The 19817-nt window shown below is 40.8% G+C and overlaps 1 protein-coding gene across 1 annotated transcript in view; it reads right to left on the bottom strand.

Annotated features, from left to right (window-relative positions):
* Positions 1-2761, bottom strand: part of LOC149454213 (aminopeptidase N-like) — a 108616-nt gene extending 105855 nt beyond the window's left edge. Inside the window, exon 1 of the mRNA XM_089687617.1 lies at positions 2640-2761. The gene's annotated coding sequence lies outside the window, so the exon portion shown is untranslated. The remainder of the gene's footprint in view (positions 1-2639) is intronic.
* Between the last annotated feature and the right edge of the window lie 17056 nt (positions 2762-19817).

Below are 19817 nucleotides of genomic sequence, written 5' to 3'. Positions count from 1 at the left end.
TGTTCTTGTGTTCATTGAGATATTGATTAAAATCTCACTTTTCAAAAGTGGTGTAATCATTTATGCTGAACACTTCAACATTAACAATACTGGATATTGTAGTTTCAGATGAAAAATGAGAACTAAGGTTTGTATGCTGTGTGACCTGTTTATCCAATGAGTTAATTCTGGGAAATATGAACTGAATTTTGCAAATGTTGTTGCAGTCTTGTAGCAGTGGTTACATGAATACATAGATAGGTTTAAAAAGACACATCAACCCACCTTACATCCTCAAAAACCTGAACCCGCAACTTATCCAGAAGACAAAATCCTTCTAGTTTTTGCCTTCTTGATAAACTATAAAGTGTGGTCCAATTTGCTCTACCAAAAAAAGATTCTTCCTACTCCCAAAAGGCAATGGGGAAACTCCTTAGATCAGACTTTCTCAACCTTTTTACCCCAGAGGAACCCTTGAAATAATATTCAGCTCATAGATTAGTCTACTGGGGTCATTGGGAACATGCCCCTTACTTTAGTGCTGGTAAGTGGGAAGAATGCCCCCCTTACCAATGTGGCTAGAATGACACCCTTGGAGTCATGCCACTGGCTCTGCCACGTGGAGTTGGGGTTGAATCTATGCAAGCACAATCAGAAAGGAGGTCAGTCACAGCTCAAGGAACCTCTAGCCACCCCTGGAGCAACCCTTGTTGAGACTGGATGCCTTAGATCAACATCGCACAATGTTATAAGTAGTCATTTATTTCTACAATAACTAGTTTAGTTTAGACACACACCCAGCCCTTTTTTTGTGGCAATCTGATGATCTACGCAATAGTGTCAGTACTCAGGACTTTATATCAGTAGTCATGCACATACTCACCAGTATGTGACTGGACTCTTCTGTACACGACCACTGACTCACAGGATGAAAAAAGAATCTGCTGATTACTTCTCTGTCAAAATCATAGGAAGGGGATAGAAGGGGCCATATGCACTTCAATGTATTTATTTTCTTATAGATTTTTGCTCTACTTACTCAAATAAAAAAAATGATGTTTTCAAGAGGCAAACAGAAATGAAAGTTACATGTTTCCACACGGTTTCATGCAAGCCAAGAATTTAATACATTTATTTCAATAAAATGCATTGAATTGAACTCAATCAAATCCGAAAGTCTTTAGCTTGAACTAAGTTTAATGCTATAAAAAGAACACAAGAGATTCCATTGATCAAATTGTTATATGGATAGCAATGGATGCAAGAACTACAGATTGGCAAAAAAAAAAAGACAACCTGAGAAGACTCATTGACAGGTGATTTGATCTCTAAGGAGGTTTCGCTTGAAAGTACAGCCTTTCTCAAGCAGGCACAGCTTATTGTGCATCTGACTTGGAGCGCTGCATACCTGAATATAATGCAATGGAGGAGATTAAAAAGGATCTATGCCACATCCTCCCAAACATAATGATGGTGAACAATATGTTGTGTTAATATTTGATGTGCTGTTCCAGTTTCTTGATTTCACAAGTAAGCATGCCAAGACTAAAGCTGACATTTTGTTTCTACTGAGATTACTTTTTTGGGGGAATCTTAGTTAAAATGCCCTTTCAGCTCTTTTACTATTTACAACCTTGAAAATGCAGTGTGTTTTCTTACATCAAGGTAATAACTCTTACCTAAGGCATACAAGAGACAACGTAATAATATGCCTTCTTACCGTAGGCTTGAAGGGATGAACTACAGATATTTGGTTTAGATAATTGCTTGTAATACCTATTTCATATATCAGCATACTAAATTACTTGTTTTAAGCAGTAGAAAAATAATATTGATATTAACAACAATAAAAAATAATAATAGCACCATGACATATGTACTTATGTATACTTAGCAAGGAACAATTGCTAAATAAGACAGTTCAGTTGAGGAAAAAATGTTGTAGAATTTCTTCTTCTCATAAATAATAACAATACTATTACTAATAATAATATTTATTATTATTATTATTATTATTATTACAAATAATAATGATGATGATTGATTATTATTATTATTATTATGCTATATTTACACAGATGTAAATTGTTTTATATGCACTTACAATGGAAAAAGATATATATGACACTGCACAGCATATTTATGTTTCACATCACTTCAATTTTACCAGTTTACTTATTAAGGGATGTTAAACTACAATTCAAACTTTTTTTTTTGTACACGCTTCATGTAAAAATAAGCACTAAAAATATGCATGGTTTCTTCTGGATTGCAGTGTACTACTTTCTATGCCAAGTATCAGGTCGAATTATTGTGCATGACATCATCACTAAGTTGTTTTACTTGTTTGGTTATTTGAAATTATTTGCTTTCGCTGTGCTAAAGATATCCGCAAGTAACAAGTAATTTTTATTTAACTAAAAATCATAAGTGTTATTTTTCAGTGCAGAAAATCATTGTATTGTATGAAAAGAATATGGGTTTAGCGGTTTCAGGTGTGCACAGTATAATTGTCATTAGCAGATACATCCTAAAGTACTAGAAACTGTGGGAATGGAGAGATAACAAGTAAATGACTGATTGATTCATGGTCCCCAAAGAGAATCCTAGATTGTTCTGAATGGAACTTGAAATATAAACCATGAAGAGATCTGGCTTACCTTTGTCTATTCATGCCATAGAGTCATCCGTATAGAGGATTATTGCTGTGTCCCATCAGCAGTGTTCAGGATGAAGTTAGTCTGTTCTTTGTAGAAGTTTAGCTCATGAGATCAGAGAGGAAAGTGATTGCATCCAATGACCTTCCTAACTTCTGCAAGTCAGCCTTTTCTCCCACACAGCTAGAGATACACACTCAACACTGTGCATGTAGTACACTGATGCAACACACAGCATAAGTTCAACTTCTTCCTCTCTCTCTCTTTCTCAAAATTAGAAACAGGGTAGGCAGAATTATCCCCAACATAAATGCTAGTAACCTGACCTACTGCCTGACCTGCACATATCCAGAGTTAACCTCTTGTGTGCAGTACATGTTGATTCTGTCCAATGGCTAGTCTTAGGATCCAAACCCTGTAACCCACATCATACAGTACAATTCAAGCTCATCATCTGGCCAGCTGTATGTAGTAACTAAAACAACTGTAATTACTTTTTACCTTGGCTTCCAGTTTTTGTTGCCTAAGCACAGTGGCTTAATGTTTAGCACCTCCACCTGGCAGTACTAGGGTTGTTGGTTCAAATCCCAACCATGGCACCACCTGCCTGGAGTTTGTATGTTCTCCCTGTGCCTGCATGGGTTTTCTCTGGGTACTCTGGTTTCCTCCCACACTTCAAAGACATGCTGCTAGGTTAATTGGATCCTGTCTAAATTGGCCCTAGTATATGAATGTAAGTTAGGGACCTTAGATTGTACACCCCTTGAGGGTTAGGGACTGAATGTACAATATATTACATATCACTGCATAAATTGCTAGTGCTGTATAAGTACCTGAAATAAATAAATATTAAATAAATTAACAGGATTTCGTCATTCATGTTAGTCTAAATTAATGTATCTGGAAGCCTTTCTACTGTCACCCAGCCTGTTCATAATTCTTCCTTACAATAATGTCAACAATGGAACTGAAAAAAGGACCCCTAATGTAATTTGTAGGTCTCAGGGAAAATTTAATAAAACTGATTCATCGGGCTCAATAAAAAATGCCCCTTATAATGGTGGCCAGTGAAAAACGAAGTCCTTACAGCGGTAGTCGGAATACCACCTATACAGACATGTAACAAGATAATTTGGGTCATTCTGCTGGGTTTGCCAAGTGGTATTGGCCCTGCACCATCATATAGGAGGTCAATTAGCCACAGCTTAAGGAACCCCTACCAACTTTTGGAGAAAACCCTAGTTGAGAATGACTGGTCTAGGCTATATCTATATTTTAATCTAATTTAGTCATTTAAACCTTTTATATATTAGGATAGTTTAGGATTTTATGGTGACTTCTATTTTCACACACCAGAAATGGCATGTAAAGGGATCCATTCGATAGTGTGCAGTAGATGCCAGCCAATGTCTACAAGTTTGAATATCACCACTTCAGCCACACCGGGGCTTCTCAGTTATCTCATGATTGATAGCTAAGCAATCATTGCTCTCAAAACACTTCCAATCCTCCAAATATTTTGAAAGTCATGGTAGCCATTTTCGATTAAATAGGAACATTGCTTAATGAGACAAAACTGGAATGGCAGAGGTAATAAAAGTATATCATTTTTCCAGTTGTAGGAAGTGAGTGTAGTAGTCTGTGATCTATGTGCACAGATTTGGCGACCCATACACAGACAAAATTACATGAGAGGAATTTTTAAGGTATCAAAATAATGTACAGATACTACTACAATGATTTATTAATACAAACCTGATTTATAATTATACATATGATTTTAAAAAGAGGAAGGTAAATTATACAGAATCATCCAACAGATACAACAGGTATCAGATAACGTGTACTCTCCAGCACCTCAGAAAAATGCACAGCCAAAGGAAAGCCAAGGGAACCAGGACAGCGACAACCGAAAGGAGATGCTTCAGGGGTGCAGCCCTCCTCAGACGGAGAGATCAGCCACTAGATAAAGAATAAACAGGTGGCGCACACACAGACGAAGCATGTATCTAAAAAGCACGTGCATTATGAAGATGGCCACAACGGCAAGCATGGTGTTCCAAATGCGGTCAAATGACTGACGCGTTTCGGGGACAAGTCCCTTTCCTCAGAGCTGCTGACCAGCAGGGAATCTAAGCTCCTCAGGATATGAGCTGGGAAAGAACTGATTATGTTAACCCCTTAAAAGCAACTGCAACCACCGGCTGGCTTTGCTGCTGTGGGCGGTATGACACGACAAGCATTGCACACCTGGATTGGAGGATTTTCTGTCATTCTTCTTTGCAAATCTTATAAACTTAGTAAGGTTGGATGGGGATCGTTGGTGGACAGCCATTTTCAGATCTCTCCAGAAATTATATACATATACATAGATTCCCTGCTGGTCTCGGTCGTCAGATCGTGTATTCCCACCTTAAGAATAGCCGATTCACCCCAAATTCTTCACAGTCTTCAACACAGCAGGCTTTTAGAATCAGGATAGGACATATAAACACTTAGGAGAAAGATATTTTCCATAGTGTAGCAAGTTTATTAGCGCTGCACTTCATGAATGGTCCTGTAGTCTTCTGGGACCTGTCACGTGTCCCAAAAGACTACAGAGAGGGAGGGAGGGAGGACACCTTCCGCTTCCGATCGCCTAGTCTATCAGACCGGAAGTGGGAGCGGGTACCTGTCAAATTAGGGTACCCGCTCCCCCCGCCCCCTAAAGGTGCCAATTCTTAATGGGGAGCGGGGGAGCAGTCCTTAAAGCGGAACTTCCCCTTTTGGGTGGAGCTCCGCTTTAAGCTAAGTGAAAATTTCCTTGCAAAGAAAACAGCTTATTAGCTTTTAGGACATCAAGACCATTAAATCAAGAATAGTAATTAAATAGTCAGAGCAATTTAAAAAAATGCATTCATTGTAAATCACAATTATTAGGTATGACAAGGCACCGAACACTATTTCAACCCCAATTAGCATGTATCAATGCACCACTAAAAATAAAATTAAAAAACTAAAAACATTCTAGGTTAGTGGGGACCAGAGCAAGACAAAGCCTGAAATCAACTACAATTCAGAATGACATAAGCGGCTGCTTTGAGAATTTTTGACCTTTCCACAACTGGAAATATAAGCAGATGGAATATGGTCCTTATGCATGTACAAAACATGTCTAATGTGTTTTTGACCATTTTTTAGTAATTCATCTATAGAGCTGATATAATTATGCATTTGTGACCTGCAAGCCATCCTGTCATGACCTGCTGAGCAAGTCTTAAGCCAGGTAAACATGATCGGTAAATTGGCCAAAAAATACCGCTTTCAAAGTGATTGTACGATAATCTGATTGTAGTACACAGCTTTCATCCAAAGTGATTCGAAGAGACAAACACGAAAAAACATTTTTGTACAATACCAGATCGTATTATTTTCGTTTAATCAGAACAGTATTTGTCCGAAAAAAAATCGTAAGCGCAAGACCACATATGCTCATAAATGAAAGACTACCTTACAAAACAATACAACACATCATATTACTTCAGAAGTTGTAATCTGTCATACGTAACTTTAGTAACCACTTCATTTTCAATATGAGATTAGCATGAAAAAAAAAAGAGGATCATTCGTCCGATATTCTCATCCTGTGTACGAGGCATTGCAGTGTAACTAAAAGCAAAACTTTTTTTTAAGTTTTGGATAGAGTGGAGAGATATTAGAACACCTGCCAGGTTTTTAAGTCTGTCTGTGCTCCCATTACGGAGATTCACCTTCTCAATGTTTACTGTAGTTACTGAGTGAAAGTAAAAGAAAATTACAAATTTTGGGTTGTCACCAGAAAGAAAATAGAGGAGAAATCTCCCAAAGGAGACACTAGTTCTGGTGACCCTGGTGACGACCAGGAATTCCCTTTTTCCTTGTTTGTTTACCTTGCTCAGCTTGGATTCCCTTGTTGATGACCTTGGATCGGATATCAACTACGCTCAGAAGTTTGCCTGCCTCATTGACTATGGATTTGACCTTGACTATTCTGAACCTTGCCTGCCTTGTACCAGGACGGCCATTGAACCACTCTGCATGTCTGCCAACTACAAGTACCTGTTTGCGGTGTGCAGTTCGCACCTGCTGCGGCGTGGTAGCCAGACACTATAGCATTGTGTACAAGTCCTGGGGCAATGGAGTACTGGTAGGCCTGCCTGCCTTATGGGAAAGGGGCTGCTATAGGTGAAGAATACAGAAGGCAGCTTCTATGATCAGCCCAAGGACTGAATAAGAGAAATCTAATAGAATCCTCCATCCATGCAAAACAGCATGGATAAAGTAATCCCCACTGTTGGCTATTGAACTCAGCAGACAGTGGGATCTGTGGAGGCTAAATACCTAAACAGGGACTGCATCTGATGGAATCTGGCTGGATGTTGTCGGTGCTCGACCAACAATTTTCCCACCAGCCTCCATCAACAAAAGTTGACTGAAAAATTGATTTTTGTTGAGCAGGGTGGTGCTTTGAATAAATGTCTAAATTTTCATTTATACAAATTTAACATGAATCTGCCAAATCTTAGCCGTGTATGGACAGCTTTAGTTGATCTCACAAATAGGATATACAGCTTTTAGACTACAGAATAGGAGTGCCTAGGCACAGACAATTGTTAAGAAGAGCACGTCTGTTTTTCAGGAGAAACTAAAGGCAAATTTCAGAGTTTTCCAGGTACTGCTAAGGCTAAATTAACCATTCTATATACACTGCAAAGTGGAGGGCAGTGCATGTCAATGTACTTTTACATGCATTTCTGTTGATTCAATTGGAAAACACATCATCTGAAAAATTTATAGCTGGGACTATAGTGTTAGAAGCCCATTTGCAGGCTTTAGGTTTTTGTACCAGTGTAACTAAACTTCATAGCATATAGTAAAACATAATGTATACTTCATAGCATATAGTACATATATCATAATGCCATATAGTACACCATTAGTGACTGGCTGAACACCCCCCTCTTCGGTTTGTCGTCAAACATTCAAACCTACCCAAAGTACGACCGCAAACTTCACACAGGGACAATTTACGGAGTGGTATCTTATCACAGCTGAGTATGCGGTAAGATACCGCTCAGTTACTGAAATACTGTGTGAGTTATATTGTTAAGTCATGCAGTATTTTAGTAGTGAAACATTCATTTATGTTTCAGCTGTCAGTGGGGTTCCCCACTGACAGCTGAATGTCAAAAGAATTGCAGGCATTTCCCAACGATTACAAAAATAATATATATACCAAGCCCTTCGGGTCTGGTATGGATTTTGAGGGAAACCCCCACGCCAAAATGTTTTTCAAAAAAGGCGTTGGGGTCCCCCAAAAATCCATACCAGACCCTAAACCGAGCATGCAGCCCGGTAGCTCAGGAAAGGGGAGGATGAGCGAGCGCTTCCCCGAACCATACCAGGCACATTCCTTCAACATGGGGCGGTGTTTTGGGGCGGAGGGCTCCCCCCCCAAAGCACCTTATCCTCATGTTGATGGGTACAAGGGCCTCTTCCCCACAACCCGAGCCGGTGGTTGTGGGGGTCTTTGGGTGGGGGGCTTATTGGAATCTGGAAGCCCCTTTTAACAAGGGGTCCCCCAGATCCCAGCCCCCCTATGTGAATAAGTATGCAGTACATGGTACCACTATTCATTCACCCCCAAAAAAGTGTAGTGTAAAAAAAGACAGGAGACAGTATTTGACAGGTCCTTTATTAAAAATAAAAATTAAAAAAATGTCCCCCAAAGTAGATCCAACATTAATCAGGACTTCTGCCACCACCGCTGACCCGAAAAAAAAAAAAAATCTGCTATGCCCTCGACGCTGGCTCCCGCAGTCCGACAGCTGGGCCACGATGACAGTTCTTAAATAGGGTGATGAAGTCACAAGGGGGCGGGCTCGCCCACGCCCCATTGTGACATCATCATACCCTGTGATTTGCCAAGGCATTGCACCTGACCTGTGGTCAGGTGCACTGCTTTGGTCAATCACAATGCACTGGGTGCAGGGCATTGTGGGTCATGGCGGGCAAACAGCCCACCAAACGCCCATATCGTTACTGTGTTCACCGAACACATGAATGGACCATGTCTGAGTCGAATTTACGTTCGACTCGAACATGCAGTCTAACACTATATACCATAATACACAGTGCTCAGCATAAATGAGTACACCTCTTTTGAAAAATAAGATTTTAATCAATATCTCAATGAAGACAAGAACAATTTCCAAACTTTTGACAAAACTGAGTTTTATAGAACATTTATTGTTTAGCTCATTACATGAAAGTAAGGTTAATAATATAATTTAGATTACAAAATCTTCAGTTTTACTCAAATTAGTTGGTGCAAGAATAAATACACCCCACAACAAAAACTACTAGTATTTTGTATGACTTTCATGATTTGTAAGGACAGCATCAAGTCTTCTAGGCATTGAATGAACACGTTGACGACATATTGTAACATCGATCTTTTTCCATTCATCAAGAACTACCTCTTTTCGAGCCTGGACGCTGGATGGAGAGTGATGCTCAACTTGTCTCTTCAGAATTCCCCATAGGTGTTCGGTTGGGTTCAGATCAGGAGACATACTTGGCCACTGAATCACTTTCACTCTGTTCTTCTTCAGAAATGCAGCAGTGGCCTTAGATGTGTGTTTTGGATGATTGTCATGTTGGAAAAGTGCACGACCAACAAGGGCATGGAGTGATAGTAGCATCTTCTTCAATACAGAGCAGTACATGTGTGAATTCATGATACCATCAATGAAATGCAGCTTCACAACACTAGCAGCACTCATGCAGCTCCACAGAAGGACACTGCCACCACCATGTTTTACTGTAGGCAACATGCATTTTTCTTTGTAGTCTTCACCTTCCACATACAGTTTTGAAGCCATCAGTTCCAAAAACAATTATCTTGGTCTCATCACTTCAGAGTACAGAGTCCAAGTAGTCTTCTTTTTCAGCATGGACCCTGGAAAATTCTAGGCAGGCTTTTTTGTGCATGGGCTTCAGGAGAGGGTTCTTTTGTGGACAACACCCATCCTCTGCAGTGTACGCTGTAACAATCACCCCAGTTTGGCTTTCTACTTCTTTAGCTAACTGCAGTGAACTTGCATAGCGATTTTCTTCAACCCTTCTCATCAGAAGATGTCTCTGTTGAGGTCTTAACTTCCACAGATGGCCTGGACGGCCCTGTGAAATGGTTGCAGTTCCATCTTTGTTACATTTTTGTATCACTTTTGCTCCAGTATTTTGACTGATAAGTAAAATTTTGCTGATCTTCTTTTAGCCTTCACCTTTCTTGTGTAAAGAAATTATTTTCTTTCTAAGGTCTTGTGGCATTTCTCTTCCATGTGGTGCCATTGCTGACAGTATAGAATGGGAAGAGGTTTTCTTTGTTAAGTAACCTCCTTTTATAATCAATTGTCTGCTGGACACATGTTTAATGAGTAATTAGACTCACCTGTAGTTTAATTCTTGGCTTTGCTTCTCAGACTTTCATTGGGGTGTATTCATTTTTGCAACATGGTCTTGAATGAATTTGTTTGGAAAAATACTTTTTTGTGTGTGCAAATTAACAAATCTTGTTTGCAATCAATGGCCTGCATTTGTGGGAGTATTTTGTAGTATAGTGTCCCATAGAAAATGTTGATTCTAGAAGGAAAGTAAAGGTTTTCTGTCAAATCTTTTGGGGTGTACTCATTTATGCTGAGCATTGTACTATAATAAACCTAATAGAACATGGAATTGAATTGCACCCCAAGTCCACAGCATAACCGTATAGAATAGCATATTTATATTCATTATGCATTGTTAATTTAGTATTTACAGTTCCAAAGAAGACCCCTACTGAGACCTCTAGATCTCTGGCTACCCAGAATGTCCTATTGATGTCTTTACATTTCCACAACCCAGCCATAATGAATGAAACAGCATCTGACATTTCCAATGCTGGAAAGGCAGGAATGAGAACTTCTGTGACTAAAGGTGTTCATGTGAAGCAATTTCTCCAGCAACTGGGTTTGCATGTTTTTGCCTCCCCCAACTCCAGATTCACAGATTGTTGGGGACCTACAGATTTAAATGGGGAGTATTTTCGGCATGGAACCACACATGTATAATACATAACACAATAAACTTATGGGACCAAATAATTGGACACCAGGGCATATGTAGCATGTCACATACAAGCCAGTGGGACAGAAATGGAGGTATAACAGAGAAATCGAAACCCTATCTCATTATCAGAACCACAGCACACAGGAAAAATCCAATGCTACATTTAACTACAGTATGTGTCTCCTGGGGAAAATTAAGGGGATCTTGTCATAAAAAGTATGATGAGTCTGTTTTTTGGTAAGTTATGATATGTGAATCATTGCTACTTTGCAATTTATTGTGGGTGTTAAGTTGTTATTATGGGTAAAGAGCTATATTTGGTGGTTGATGACTTATAAATATAGCACGGATTGTTTGCCAAACCATCCTTGTTTAGTCATTTCTATGTAGTTTTGCAATGTTTTAACAAGTGTTTAGTATCTGGTGAACAAAATGTGTTGTTTTGATTTATATACTATATGTGTTTGCTGAATTGCTGAGTTATCATTTAACGTAGCACTTGCACTTTTAAAATATAGAAACCCTTTAATTTCTTTCTCTTCCCCCTGGAAAAAGGAGTATTGACTTTTGTCATTGTACAAATGGAAATATTGGGAGGTAGCGGGATTGGGTAGTGTTATCCTATTGTTTTTAAGTTTATACGTTTTGAAAATTAGGTTTTAGATCTCCTTCTTCTGCTGCTTATGCACACATGTTCTCCTCCTCTAAGGTGCACAGCATCTTAATGCCAAACATCCCTTTACATGGCCTTGTGGCTTTTGGTACAACACAGTGCAAGATATCTAGAAGGCCATACACTAGCCTCAGGTTTTTTGCATAGAAGGTCAACCCTGCCCTCCATAAGCATTCAGAATACCATGATGCAGCAGGAGGTAAAGGAGAAATATGAGATGGAGGGTTGGGGTGCTGGAGGTGAGGAGAAGAAAGGTTGGGATGTTTAGTGATGCTAGTTGTTCATCCCAGAGTTCTAAGAGATCTTTGAGGTGTAGTTGTTGGACCATTAACGGATCTTTTTAATCAATCTCTTCTAACAGGAGAAGTTCCCCATGAGTGGCGGACAGCTAATATTGTACCTATCCACAAGAAGAGCAGCAAGGCAGAAGCTGGCAATTACAGGACAGTGAGTTTAACATCGGTTATAGTATAGTTAATGGAATCATTTCTGGAAAGAAGGATTATTGATCACTCAAAAACACACAATTTCCTGGACCCGAAGCAGCATGGCTTTACTGAAGGCAGATCATGTCAGACTAATCTGATTTGATTTTTTTACTATATTACCAATATTTTGCACCAGGATGATGCTGTGGACATAGCATATCTTGATTTCAGCAAGGCATTTGATACAGTTTCACATAATAATCTAATACAAACGTTATACAAGCTACGAATTAGCCCTTGGGTGGTTCAGTGGATATGCAGCTGGCCAAAGGATAGATACCAAACTGTGATTGTGAATGGGGTTCACTTGGTTCAGAGGCCAGTCACTAGTGGTGTACCACAAAGCTCTGTACTAGGTCCTGTTCTATATAAACACTTTACCGCCACCCTATAGAAGTAATACTGCTACAGGGCAGCAGAGGTGCACAAAATAACGTACAGGTGAAACTTGAAAAACTAGAATATCGTGCAAAAGTTAATTTATTTCAGTACTGCAACTTAAAAGGTAAAACTAATATATTAGATATACTCATTACATGCAAAGCAAGATAGTTCAAGCCATGATTTGTCATAACTGTGATGATTATGGCTTACAGCTCATGAAAACCCCAAATCCACAATCTCAGAAAATTTGAATATTGTGAAAAGGTGCAATATTCTAGGCTCAAAGTGTCCCACTCTAATCAGCTAATTAGGCCATAACACCTGCAAAGTGTTCCTGAGCCTTTAAATGGTCTCTCAGTCTGGTTCAGTAGGAATCACAATCATGGGAAAGACTGCTGACCTGACAGTTGTGCAGAAAACCATCATTGACACCCTCCATAAGGAGGGAAAGCCTCAAAAGGTAATTGCAAAAGAAGTTGGATGTTCCTAAAATGCTGTATCAAAGCACATTAATAGAAAGTTATGTGGAAGGGAAAAGTGTGGAAGAAAAAGGTGCACAAGCAGCAGGGATGGCCGCAGCATGAAGAGGATTGTCAGGAAAAGACCATTCAAAAGTGTTGGGGACTTTCACAAGGAGTGCACTGAGGCTGGAGTCAGCGCATCAAGAGCCGCCGCACACAGATCTTGGATATGGGCTTCAAATGTTGTATTCCTCTTGTCAACAAACAACGTCAGAAGCGTCTTACCTGGACTAAAGAAAAACAGACCCGGACTGTTGCTCAGTGGTCCAAAGTCCTCTTTTCTGATGAGAGCAACTTTTGCATCTCATTTGGAAACCAAGGACCCAGAGTATGGAGGAAGAATGGAGAGGCAAACACTGCAAGATGCTTGAAGTCCAGTGTGAAGTTTCCACAGTCTGTGTTGATTTGGGGAGCCATGTCATCTGCTGGTGTTGGTCCACTGTGCTTCATTAAGTCCAGGGTCAAGTCAGCCATCTACCAGGAGATTTTGGAGCACTTCATGCTTCCTTCCGCAGATGAGCTTTATGGGGATGCTGACTTCAATTTCCAGCAGGACGTGGCACCTGCCCACACTGCCAAAAGCACCAAAACCTGGTTCAATGACAATGGGATTACTGTGCTTGATTGGCCAGCAAACTCGCCTGACCTGAACCCCATAGAGAATCTATGGGGCATTGCCAAGAGAACGATGAGAGACATGAGATTGAACAATGCAGAAGAGCTGAAGGCACCTATTGAAGCATTCTGGTCTTCCATAACACCTCAGCAGTGCCACAGGCTGATAGCTTCCATGCCATGCCGCACTGAGGCAGTAATTGCTGCAAAAGGGGCCCAAACCAAGTACTGAGTACTGAGTACATATGCATGCTTATACTTTTCAGCGGTCCGATATTGTTTGGTTGAGGTTATTGCTGCCAAAGGAGGGTCAACCAGTTATTAAGTCCAAAGGTTCACATACTTTTTCCTCCCTGCACTGTGAATGTTTCCATGTTAAAGTCCAATCTTTAACAAACTCGTGCAGACTCCACCTCCGCAACATCGCCAAAATCCGCACGTTCCTAACCCCAGAAACCACTAAACAGCTCATCCACTCCCTCATCATATCACGACTCGACAACTGCAACTCCCTCCTCACTGGCCTGCCTCGCCGCTGGCTATCCCCTCTTCAGTCCATCCTGAACACGGCTGCCAGACTCATTCACCTTTCCAACCGCTCTGTCTCCGCCACCCCCCTCTGCCAATCCCTCCACTGGCTTCCTATTACGCAACGGATCAAATTCAAAATCCTAACGCTGACGTACAAAGCTGTCCACCATACTGCCCCGTACTACATCACTGACCTAATATCCAAGTACCACCCAGCACGCACACTCCGCTCCTCACAAGACCTCCTTCTCTCTAGTTCCCTGGTCTCCTCCTCCCATGCCCGCCTCCAGGACTTCTCCAGGGTGTCACCCATCCTCTGGAACTCCCTGCCCCAACCCATCAGATTATCACCTACTCTCCTCTCCTTTAGGCGCACCCTGAAAACCCATCTCTTCAGGGAAGCCTACCCCACCCCCTGCTAACTTGCCGACCTCCTCCACTCTTCCTACCACTCCATCCCCCACAGCTATCTCCTCCTGTGCCACCACCCCCTCCCTCCTAGATTGTAAGCTCGAAAGAGCAGGGCCCTTGATCCCCTCATGTTTTGCATTGTATTGGTATTGTTCTGTCACATGTTCTGTCTCCCTTTGTAATGTACAGCGCTGAGCGAACTATTGGCGCTTTATAAATACTGTATAATAATAATAATAATAATAATAATAATGTTATGTGCAATTAAACCATGGCAACATCTAATGTTTGTGTAGTATTATGTTCAGCAGACTGTGTTCTTCTATTTTTGTGACTTAGATGACGTTCAGAGCACATTTTATGCCCAATTCATGCAAAACTCCACGTAATCCCAAGGGGTTCACATACTTTTTCTTGCAACTGTACAAAAAGATATTGATACGATAAAACGAGTCCAGAGGCAGGTAATGAAAATGGTGAAAGGTCTGGGGGATAAAACATATCAAGAGCGACTTGAGGAACTTGATATGTACAGTCTGGAGGAAATAAGGGAACGGGGAGACATGATGGAAACCTTTAAACACATCAAGGGGGTGAAAAAGGTTCAGGAGGGCAGTATTTTCAACATGAAACCAAAACTAAGAACACGGGGACATGACTTTAAACTAACTGGAGGAAAGTTCAAAACTAATCTCAGAAAGCACTATTTTACTGAAAGAGTAGTTGATGCTTGGAATAAACTTCCAGCAGAGGAAGAGAGCCAATCAACAATAAATAGCTTCAAACATGTGCTTGGGACAAGCACAGATCACAAAAAGCTAACAAAAAGCAAAAAAAAAAATGGACGGAATTGATGGACCACTCTGTCATTTTATGCCTTCACTTTTCTATGTTTCTATGGTGGTAAAAAGGACATTGGTGGGAGACTTGAATTCTCCTTAGTACAAGGGGAAAATTGGTGGGATTTATGGTCACCATCTCAGAAGGAACTCAAAATGCCCTACTTTGAAGTGGTGGTAAAAACAAACTCTGCCTCATTTCATGATGGTAGCAGGATCCACTGCACTGGAGGCATAGCTGCAGGGGGAAACCTTTGTCCATAGGCTACCCACCCTTTCACAATGTAGGGGGAAGGCAGGTGGCAGCAGCAAATATAGGAGTAAAATCCTATGACCAGGCTATGACCAGGGGAAGAGCAGACAACAACAAAGATCAAATCCTATGACTATTGGCTGTTTGCCCTTTTCCAAATCAGGGTCTCAGTTTCTTGTGGAGGTATATTTTTTTCTCCTAAGGGCCTTTTTGGGGGGCCTTGGCAGTGTACACTTGTTGCTTTTACCAAAGCATCACACAACGTATTCTCCCAATTGCCATATCTGCGATTAAAAAAGGTCAGGCAGCCCTAAAGTAAGATGAACAAAACAGAACCAGCGCTCAAATCTTCATGCAAACCAAGGACATGTCAAAATGCCAACCGAAGAGGTGCTGCCCTTCTGAGATCGGGTAATCTGGCCACTAGTGGAAAAAAAACAAACAAGGGCACACTCTCATCGTGCATTACCGTGGTAGTCCAGCTGAGGAAGGGGGTACAGCTCCCGAAACACGTTAGCTTATCCGCATCACTAGACACAGCCATATTGTGACTGTTTTTGTGGACCACCTTACTGCTTTTTATCACTTTGGTTTGTGAGTATATAATCCTTTTTTATTAATAAATACGTGGACTACCACGGTAATGCTCGATGAGAGTGCGCCCTTGTTTGTTTTTTTAGCCCTAAAGTAAGAGGCAGAGGTTTCACATATGGAGTCCTTGTAAGGCTGAGTCTGCCCTGGTGAAGCAAAGATGGACAGGTACTGCAATGCAAACTGGGTACTATCTTTGTGAAAAAGGAGATCCTAAGACTAAACACCACCTTGTCCATGTGCAAAAATAACAAAAGCTGCCTCTCCTTAAATGGCATATGGGGAAGGGCAGCCAGCAGAAAATGGATGGGGGAAATTACACAAGGCAGATAAAAGGGCAGGCAGCAACAAAACGATAAGCATGGAATCCTACGGCCAAAGGCAGTCAGGCTGTTTTCAAATATTCTTTTGGTGGTGAAACAAATCAGAGGGGCGGTCTGGAGGAGGATATCGGCTATCATCGACTAGAGGTTGTGTTATGTTTGTGGCAGGTATACACAATTTTTTTATTACAATTTTACATAATATAAACTGCATTATTTACAATTTCTATTTTCTATTAGGTGACAAGTTATACCACCTTGTAGAGGAGAATAGAGAGAGATATGTTTCTAATAGTTTAAAAAAGGCCATTTCTGAAAAGCAGACAGAATCAGATGAGGTCTTAATCCAGGTGTGAGAGGTCAATGGTCTCTTAAAAAAAGATAGAATGATCAGAAACGTGATAGAATTGACAGCCAAATGTTCATCTAGATCTAGCCACCCCCCACCCCCCGTTAATGCTTTTTTAAAATGACTTACATATTATATATTTTTTTTATCATTTTCACATTCTTATTAAAGTAAATCCATCCCTGCCCTGGTCAAGCTAGCACAGACAGGGGTGACATGGCCTTATCGATAAAGCTTACAATCAAGCAAATCCTTTGACTGCTGGATGGCAGAGAGGGCCTTTACAGCAGCAGGGAGAATTTGTGATGGAGAAGCTGTCCTTCAGCAAACCAGGGTGAGGGTGTGCAGTGTTTTAGGTGCACCTTGATTTTCCTTCTTTTTTTTTTCCAAAGGATGTAGTGAGGTGGTATGACAAAAAGGCAACCCTTGAACACACTGTCAGCAACAACTGCCTGATGCACTCTATCCCAAGCTGAAATCTAAAAAAAAAATTGGCAAGCAGCAGGACAGTGTTAATCAATGAGAATCATCTGGAAACATTTACAGACAAAAGGAATGATTTACTAAAGACAAAAGGTGATGTACAATTTGCTTGGGAAGGTGCAAGAAAATTTTCTCCAAAGCTTAGAGAATGTGGTCAAATGTTACTTTACGTTATGCTAGGTTAGGTTATGCTGAACAGCATATTTGTTTGTACATCATTAGATGATGGAAGTCCTCAGAGGTTCACTCTATTCACTAAGCACTGGGTCAAATACCAGTGCAAAGTACATCTTACCTTGCAAAGTGAACAGTTTATTTGCCTTTAATAAATCAACCCCAAAGAGAACGAGCTAGTGATTTACTACAAGAATTGCAGGGACCACAGATGACACATCAGTGTACAGTTGTAAAACAGCAGGACAATTTCTAATATCAATTTTAGGTTCAAATTTACTACAGACAAAGAGCACAATAAGGGGTTTTACTACAAGAATTACAAGATCACAGATGGCACAGCAGTGTAGAGCTGACCAGTAGTAGAACTATTTTATTTCAAGATAAGAGGCCCAATCAGTGTTGCCTACATCCTACAACCAGTGTTACATCTACTTCAAGAGACCAGGTCCTATGAGCCCTATACTAATCAACCCTATGCACTTATGAGCAGCATTATTTATTCTTTCCCTATCACAGCTAAGCACGCCATCAATATGGCTGCTGGGAACCCACTGTTTTATAGTGTGGAGGGTGGCTTAGCACTTCTAATCCATCTGATGAAAGTCCAAAGGCCAAGAAATGTATTATTGCTCATTTGTTGCTCTGGCAGCAAAATTATGCATTTGTTTAGTTGGTCATCGAGTGGGCTGGGTTCACCTCAAACCCATGCTTGACCAAAGCCCAAATCTCATCTCCACCTGTAGAGTGTTTTTGCTACCCAAACCAAAGGGGGAAAAGGTTGATTCACTGCTATTGTACTACAACCCGGTCTACTGCAATATAAAGGCCGAGCGGGAACCCTATTATCCTGGGAGGACGTCATATGATGTTCTCCCAAGATCATGCCTCACAGGTGCCCCACAGTCCGTGCTCCAGGGTGATTTGTCACCAGCTGTGTCAACAGGACACAGCCGATGACAGATCACTACACCACTGATCTGTAAAGACACCCCCACGGCCAAATGCCTAGCCCTGGGAATGGTATGTATGCCGATACCTAACCTGGATAAAAAGGGGAGGTGCATCCAAAACCAATGCACTTCTGAAGAAAACCCAACAAAAGGATATAGCACCTCAAAGGCTAATCAGCAATATAAATTTATTAAGGATATAAAAAAGTATACAACACATATCATATAATCATACAATGCATGTACCCTGTTCCTATCCACCCCTCCCAGCACTCCACCCCCCAACAACCACCCCCACTGTATCCCACACAACCCTACCCCTCCTTAAACCAGAGCACCGAGGGCTGACCTCCCACCCCTCCCTATGTTCTCTAAAGTCTCCCTATCCCATGAGAATGGATAAGAATCCCCCAGAAAATCCCTCTATGGCAGTGCCTATGTATATAATGTGTATGAACATTTAAATCCGGCTGTATGGAAAGGTTCAGAAATGTTGGCGCTGAGTATCGCTTCACAGCAGGAGGAGAGGGCAACAAAAAGGCAACCAGAATTTCTCCAAATCTATATAATACAGTTTGTAGCTGGTGTAAGTATGCCCCTAGGCTCTATCTCCTCAGTACATATCCAAAACCTTGCAAGCTGGTCATCTGACAGGCACAAGCCAGGTCCAGCCTACCAATGGCGGGTAGCTGATTGACTCTGTATGCCTATAAATCACAGTATAGGAATCTTGTACCAGCACAGTAGTAATGTGAAATGACCTTACCATGTGGAGACAGCAGATGTCCATACATACACTCTAAATGGCCAGAAAATACAATGTCCATCAGTACGTTTTACTGTCAGACTAGGGGAGTTGCAATGGGCGCACCATGCGCACCATCATATGCATGTCTGAATTTAGGCTGGTGGGAGAAAAAACTTTAGTTTTTGAGAATCCAAGATACCATGATAATGTAGTTATGTGAGTTTGCTAAATGGGCAATGTCCTGGTGGCGTGGAGAGGGTGGAGAATTCCAATTATTTATAGAAGAACTAAATTGTAATGAAAAAAATATTTTTTTAACATATAAAGTGAATCAATGTGAAATGGAATTCTTAGACCTGAAAATAAGAAAAGTAGAAGGGAAAATAGAGACCGCCACTTTTCCTAAACCTACGGTGGGCAATACCCTTCTCCACGCCACCATCGCTGGTCACTCATTAGAGGGCTCTCTTATGGATAATTCCTAAGAAGTAGGAGAAATTGCTCTAATGTAGATGATTATCATGTCGAAAACCAAGAACTAAAGGAGAGGTTCCAAGCAAGAAGGTACCCTAGGTCAGTACTATAAGAAAGCAGAATGCGAGCACTAAAACAAAATAGGACAGAGTTATTACAAAAGAGAAAAAAAAAAGAAATTACAGCAAGACAAAATAGGGCTGGTTTCCAGATATGGAACACACTGGAGTCAGTTAGAATCTGA

This window comes from Staurois parvus, unplaced genomic scaffold (genome assembly GCF_062004578.1).
Source record: "Staurois parvus isolate SC_StPar_1 unplaced genomic scaffold, SC_StPar_1.0 ptg000432l, whole genome shotgun sequence".
Lineage (NCBI taxonomy): Eukaryota > Metazoa > Chordata > Amphibia > Anura > Ranidae > Staurois > Staurois parvus.
The sequence above is the reverse complement of the archived record's forward strand: the minus strand, read 5'-3'. Positions and strand labels throughout refer to the sequence as shown.